Here is a 7,066-nt window from a genome sequence, read left to right as displayed (position 1 = left end):
ATGACACAAAGATGGGTCGGGGCGCCTGGGTGGCTCAGTCGTTAAGCGTCTGCCTTCGGCTCAGGTCATGATCCCAGGGTCCTGGGATCGAGCCCCGCATCGGGCTCCCTGCTTGGCGGGAAGCCTGCTTCTCCCTCTCCCACTCCCCCTGCTTGTGTTCCCTCTCTCGCTGTGTCTCTCTCTGTCAAATAAATAAATAAAATCTTTAAAAAAAAAAAAAAGATGGGTCAAAACACCAGATGAACAAAGCTTTCAAATATATATTTGAGAAATTCTGGACAACATACACTCACAGTGGCCTCCTAAATCTAAATCTCTTCACCTACATTTAAAAATTAAACAAATCAACCAAAACCCTCATCTTCAGCACATCCAGGAAATGGAAAACACCTATGTCCATTGATCTCTTTGACCGTATTGGGCATTGCTGGAACAACTTGAAGCAGAGTTTGAGGACGAGGAGGCATTCAGGTACTGTGAGACCTACTAGGAGATGATGGTGACCCAGGAGAATGTCCTGGTTTGTGGGAAATACATCCTAAAGTGTGTGGTGTCAGAGGACATCACGGAAACTGGGAGGACATCAGTGTGACAGCTCACTGTCATACGGTTCAGGAAGAAAAGTGTTTGGTACAAGACTTACAACGTCTTTAGAAGTTTAGGCTTGTTTCAAAAATTTGTATGGTTCTGAAAAATGGGGACATAAGAAATACTTCAATTTCAGAATTTGATGTAACAAGGTAAATGACTCCAAAAAGCTCCTGGTCATTTTTTTAAAGGCAGGTCCTCCTTCTTTGTTTCCTTCTCCCTCTCTGTGCTCCAGCCTTCGGCAGCCTCTCCCTCCTCTACCTCATCAGCATGGTCAGCCCAGGCCCTTCTAGAGAGGAGAGCAGCTGAGGACTGGAATTGGGACGTGCGCACACTTAATCTCTACAGACCCCGACCCTCACTTTGGTGGAGATGGCAGGCAACTGAATCACCCCCTAAGCCTTCTGTGGACAATGTGTTCCCAATGATTTTTCTGCTTGAAACTCATGACTGCTAAGGGATTTCCCACACAACCTCCTTGGCCCATTTCGCCTCCTGAAATCTCTTCCTCTCCAAAACCCTAAGGTTCTCACCATCAGCCTCCAGGCTTTCTGTTCTAGAATCTTCCTCTGTCAGATGTTCTGGATCACACGGGCCAACAGCCAGTGCCCCGTGAAAGCTGGGCACAAATATCACCTGCCATTAATCTTCCTTACCCCTCTTTTTAGTCAGACTTCTCCAGAGAAATAGAACCAGTATGACGTGTAGACAGGCAGAGAGATAATAAGGGATCGACTCATGTGCCTGTGGAGGCCATCAACTCGACATCTGCAGTGTGGGCCAGCATACTGATGCCCAGGAGACTCAATGGTGCAGACGGAATCTGAAGGCAGTCTGTGGGAGAATTCCCTCTTTTTGGGGGGAAGTCATTCTTCTTGTTCTCTTTAGGCCTTCAACTGATTTGACAAGGCCCAGCAATGTCCTGGAGGACATTTTCCTTTACTTGAAGTTCACCAATTTAAATGTTAATTTCATCCAAAATACTAAGTGGTCAGACAAAATTAACCATCCCACATCCCCAGACTAAATTAATCATCCTCTCTTCCCTTCTGTGAGTCCTCACAACTGAGTCCAGAGTAAGAATATCAACCTGGTATTTGCTTCAGCAGCACATATACTAAAATTGGAACAATAGAGAGAAGGTTAGCATAGCCCCTGCACAAGGATGACGTGCAAATTCATGAAGAGTTCCATATTTTTGGATCATTGTTGCCATTTTAGTACTTTGTTCTCTTGTTCATCTATTCTTCTCTGGACAGAAGGACAAGACGGAAAAACTCACCTCAGAAAAGAGAACGAGAGGCAGTACTGACTGCCAGGGACCTAATCAGCATGGATATAAGTCATATGTCAGAACTAGAGTTCAGAATAAGGATGAAAAAGACACTTAGTTGGGTTTAAAAAAAGCATAGAAGACACTAAAGAATCCCTTTCTGGAGAAATAAAAGAACTAAAATCTAATCAAAGGGGAAGGCAAGGGAAAAATAAAATAAGGGAAATCAGAGAGGGAGACAAACTATTAAGAGACTCTTAATCATAGGAGACTGAGGGTTGCTGGAGGGGATGGTGGTGGGGGATGGGGTAACTGGGTGATGGGCATTAAGGAGGGCATGTGATGTAATGAGAACTGGGTATTATATGCAGCTGATGAATCACTAAATTATGTCTGAAACTAATAATACACTGTATGTTAACTAATTGAATTTAAATTAAAAAATGAAGAAAAAATAAAATGACATTAAATACATGTATAATCAAAAAAAACAAACAAAAACAAAAACAAAGGAAAGGAAACCTGTTATGTTACCTGCTCCTGAGAGAAATGGCTTTATAAAGAGGAGGTAATATCCTGTTCGGCCCCGGCCCCGGGAGCTTGAGGCGGTGTCTCTGGGGTGTGCCCGGTGCCCTCTGCGGCCGTGGTTTGACTGCTCTCTCCCTCAAGTCAGGCTTCGGCTGAGTTTCTCCTTGCCTGCAGTGGGGAGTGTTTGGACCTTGGCCAGAGTCTGTTTTAACTTTTAACTGCGTGTGCTTAGGTCTACTTGTTAAAGGGACCTCCTGCTATTTCCACTAGAGCTGAAGTTTACAGCCCTCGAGGGTCAGTAGACTTGGTGCGTGTGGGGGTTTGTGCTGGTTCTAGCAGGGGGCCCGCGGCTCTGGTTCTCAGGCACACTTGCCCTGTGAAGAAGCACCTGCAGAGTGCAGGGGTGGGGTGAGGTGTAAGGGGCTCAGGCCTCCACCGCGCTGCTCCCTGAAGTCAGTCCCCGCTGATGGGTGGGGGGTAAAAATGGCTTCAGCCCACTCCCTCCTCCCCAAAGAAGGGACTTTGCACTGCCCCTGTCTGGGAAGCCCTCGCAGAAGAGTGAACAATCTCCCCTCGTGTGTCCCGGGCATCCCTCAGACCCCTGCCTTCACCTTGTCAGTGTCCAGGCTGTCTGCCCCCCCCCCTCCAAGCAGGGCAGTGCACCTGTATTCTATGCCAGGCACACCGGCCAAGTTTCAAAACTACAAACTTTAGGGACCTGGTGTGGCAGCTGATCCCTTGGGGGAGGGTCTCCCATGCTGGGACTGATGAAGCCTATCCCAGAAAGGAAGCCACACCATTGTGCTCCCCTGCCCCTTAGCCTAGTGACAGAGACACCTCCTGAGGGCCACTAACCTTGACGCTGGCTTTTGGCTGCACTTTACTCCAAACTCCAGGCTCTTTTGTCCCCTCAGAGACAGTGCCACTTCTCCCAGATGCTCTCTAAGAAGCGAGAACCCTCTTTCCCAGTGTGTCCCAGGAGATCCTCAGATTACACCGTCACCTTCCGTCACCTTCCGGGTTATCTGCCCTCCTTCTCCACAGAACCACCGCTATACCTGTCAGGCTCCAGACCAGCCACGCCGCAGGCTTCTAAAACTCCAGCCTTTGAGCTCTGCTGGTTGTAAAAACTCACTATCATCAACTCATCTCGTTTTCCCAGTCAGTGGCTTTGGGGAAGTGTTTTCCTTGTGCGACCCCCTGTGTGCGCCTCTTTCCCTCTGCCTCTCTCTCTCTCTCTATCACTTGTCTCCGTAACCAGGGCTCCCTCCCCTCTGCAGCACCTGCAATGCTTTTCTCCCCCAGATCACACCTCCGCAACTCCCACCTTCCACGATGTGACCTCTTCTCTCCCTCTCGTTATGTAGTTTGTTCTGTCAGTCCTCAGATCGCTGTCTTGGGTGTTCAGAATGATTTGAGATTTATCTAGCCGTGTTCGAGGGATGAGGGAAGCCTAGGGTCCTCCTACTACTCCGCCACCTTAGCTCCCCTCTCTAATACTGTTTTATTTAAAAGACTTGAGGTTGTGTCTCAAAGGAAAGAATCCCCAAGGTTCTCTAATGTCATATAGTATTTTTTTAACAATGAACAGGATCATGACGCTGACAAGTATCTCATTTCCAATACCAAAGGAGAAGTTGCATAATAGTCTCTTTGTGCAGAATTCTTGTTCAACCAGTTAGAAGGCAAAGTGCAGGAATCCCAACAGTGAGCACCAACAGAAAATAGCATTAATGTTAAGAAAAAGTGCAGAGAAGGATTATCATGACCGGAATGAAGGCAATGAAATGTTCCATCTCCTCCATAATCATGATGATCTGGAGGATTCTTGCTTTGCCACAGGGATTGAAGCTCCCGTTGGTTGACATGAACAGCAGGTGGAAGAAAGGCCACCCACCAGAGGGGAGAGTGGGTGGCAGGCGAGAATTCTACCACTGAACCACAAGTGCAAGGGGAGAGTGGGTGAATGAGAGCACATCCTCAGGGGCTTCTTGTAGCACCTTCAGCCCCTAAAAGAGAAACAGGAGCTTGTTCCAGTGGCTGAGGAAATCCTGGGTCAGTCCTCCTGCCCTCCCCCAGACTCCCCTGCAGTCACTCCCTATCTCAAAGATCTGCCCTCACTGTGTGATGGTCATGCATCACCCCCACACCTCCCCAACCCCTGGGTCCAGAGCCTGAACATACTCTTCCCTCATTAGCACAACACAGAGTCAGCTCCAGGCTGAACAGTGGGACTGAAGACTAAAGCCTCAGGAATGAATCCTCTGTTTCCTTTCCTTAGAGCTTGACCCACCCTTTGATCAGAAGCCATAAAGGAGGAGCTAGGAGCCCTACTCAAAGAGAGGGACCTGGATCCTGGTTCCTGTATCATTGGAGAGGGTTTTAGACACAAATCCATCTTCCCTTGTCTTCAGCCTCTCCTCACCCTGGTAGCCTAACACAAGTTCTGAGTGTGACTGTCCTTGCCCTGCCTCATTCTTTCCTGGTCCAGTTCAGGTGACAGCATCCAATTCCAACAGCTGCTCAATCCCACCTACCTCCTGAGGCACCTCTGCTCAAGGCAGGGGCGGTTCAGCTGGCTTGGGCTCTGGGCTCTGCAGGAGACTAGCTGCCAGGTGAGAGCACCAGGCCCGAGCCAGGTATCCCAGGGGTCCAAGGAGCTCTGGCCTTCTAATCTCATCCTGGAGAGTCTCTCCCTCTGGCCTCTGTCTTACCTGCCAGCACCCAAGGAGAGTTGTGTGGGAGCAGAGCCCTGAACGCCAGCCTTTGGTTGGGTCTACAAAGGCCTTCCCACCCCTCTTCTTTGGTTCAGACTCTGACCCCTCTCCTGCACGCACCACGGAGAGGTCCCCCATCCCTAGGACACATCATGTGCAGGCACCTGCCACTCTCACTCAAGCCAGAGTATTGTCCATGCCCCGTGTTCCTCCTGTCCCCACACCACCCCTCACATGGGCACCTCCCCAAGTGCAAAGCTGCTCTGAGCCAGGTCTGATTTTGTTCAATCCCTTTAGCATCGACAGGACATAAAGCTTGGGGTGGGCCCCTGTGCTTTCCCACTGGCCTTTGACAGTGAGGCGCTATCAGAATTCAAGGCTAAGCTTGCCTAGGTAATTGCTATCAAGCAATGTAAGTTCTCGGTCCTGGCTCCTTTTATAGGTCAACTTGACTGGGCTAAGGGGTGCCCCAATAGCTGGGAAAACATTCTTTCTGGGTCTGTCTAGAGGATGTTTCTGGAGGAGATGAGCATTTGAATCAGTAGACTGAGTAAAGAGGACTGTCCTCATCCAATCCATGAGGGCCCGAATGGAAAAAAAGGTAGAGGAAAGGTGACTTTGCTCTCAGTTTGGCGGGGCCATCCTTCTCCTGCCCTCAGACATTGGTCATTGGCACTCCTGGTGTTTGGTTCCTCGGACCAGGACCTAGACTCACACCACGGATGCCCTGATTCTCAGGCTTTCAGGTGGGCACTGGAACCCCACCACCAGCTTCCTGTTTCTCCAGCTCACAGACAGCGAATTGTGAGACTGGGTTTTCCTCCATAATCGTGAGCCGATCCCTTGTAATAATTATCTACCTCAACATCTACATCAACAGCTCCTCATGATTCTCTTTCTTGGGAGAAGCTAGTGTAGTCCTATGCATCTGGTCTCATTTTCAGGTGAGAAGGTTCACACAATAGGCCAAGGGGAGGGCTGGCTATTCACCTTTCTCTGTGCTCACCTCAGGCCATCTGCCTCTCACTTCAGTTCTGCCCACAGTACCTGTTACTCAAAGGAGTCTGCCTTGGATGCCAGGGAGGATTGAGCACGTGAGGAGCACGGGGAGGATGGAGGTGATCAGCCTGATGGCTGTGCCTTTGACTCGGACTACACCTGGGGTTGTGGCTGGTGCTCCTGAAATGGAAACACAATAGTGAAAGCCTCGCCTGGAGCCCCAAACTGGGGGGGGGGGGTGAGTCCTTAGCTGCTGCTGCTCCAGGTAATCCTACAGCACAGATATCCTCCTGCCGCCATGTTTGTGGCAGCTGCTGCGACAGGTCCTGGGGGTGGAAAGGAGAGAGGGGGTGGGTTCACGCGGATCATACAGCTAATGGGGCAAGCAAGGGTTTCCATGTAGATAGTCACTCTTGCCGTCACAAAAGAGGAAGGATACGTATGGATGCTGACAGAGGCATCTTGTCAGAGGCTGACATTTCAGGTGGCATTGAAGGCTTTCAAGAAAGAGACTAGTCAAGATGAAAAACAATTATGCTCAGAAAAGGGAAGAGGAAGAAGTAAATCTCTGGAAACAGAATGATGCCTTCAGGTTTGGGGCCAGCAAGAAGCCCACAGTGAGAGGCCTGAAGGTATACGCAGTAGGGAGAGGTGCCAGGAGGTCAGAAGGGAAAGGAACGGTGCTAGAACATTCGAGTGGCCCTTGTACTCCTAAGAACAACTCATCATGTATGTAATTTACACACACACACACACACAGTGGGGAAGGTGGAGCTCATTTCAAGAGAAGCAGCGCTCCATCCAGTCTTCTGAGTTACCTGTTGTCTCCAGCATTTCATCCCAGTGCTCCAGTACTTGCTGGAGCCAGCCCTTACAGTCTCCGTTTGAGATCCTCATGAGGAAGCCGGTCAGCTCTCCGTCACTGTCCAACGTGCCCTGGAACCGCTGGTCCTCAGGAGGC

At 49.7% G+C, this 7,066-nt stretch overlaps 1 long non-coding RNA gene and 1 other non-coding gene across 2 annotated transcripts; one reads left to right on the top strand and one right to left on the bottom strand.

Annotated features, from left to right (window-relative positions):
• Positions 1–240: 240 nt before the first annotated feature.
• Positions 241–7,060, bottom strand: LOC102747079 (uncharacterized). The gene is made up of 3 exons (XR_014142674.1): positions 6,924–7,060; positions 6,154–6,285; positions 241–4,398 (listed from the first exon to the last, which is right to left on the bottom strand). It is a non-coding gene; the product is annotated as an uncharacterized LOC102747079 (long non-coding RNA).
• On the top strand, positions 1,686–1,788 carry LOC115941739 (U6 spliceosomal RNA). The gene has a single exon (XR_004076468.1). It is a non-coding gene; the product is annotated as a U6 spliceosomal RNA (small nuclear RNA).
• Positions 7,061–7,066: the final 6 nt, after the last annotated feature.

The sequence above is a fragment of the Leptonychotes weddellii genome, unplaced genomic scaffold (assembly GCF_054177405.1).
Source record: "Leptonychotes weddellii isolate Sample4059 unplaced genomic scaffold, ASM5417740v2 HiC_scaffold_8181, whole genome shotgun sequence".
Taxonomy (NCBI): Eukaryota; Metazoa; Chordata; class Mammalia; order Carnivora; family Phocidae; genus Leptonychotes; species Leptonychotes weddellii.
Note: the sequence above shows the minus strand (reverse complement) of the source record. Positions and strands in the feature narration are given on the sequence as shown.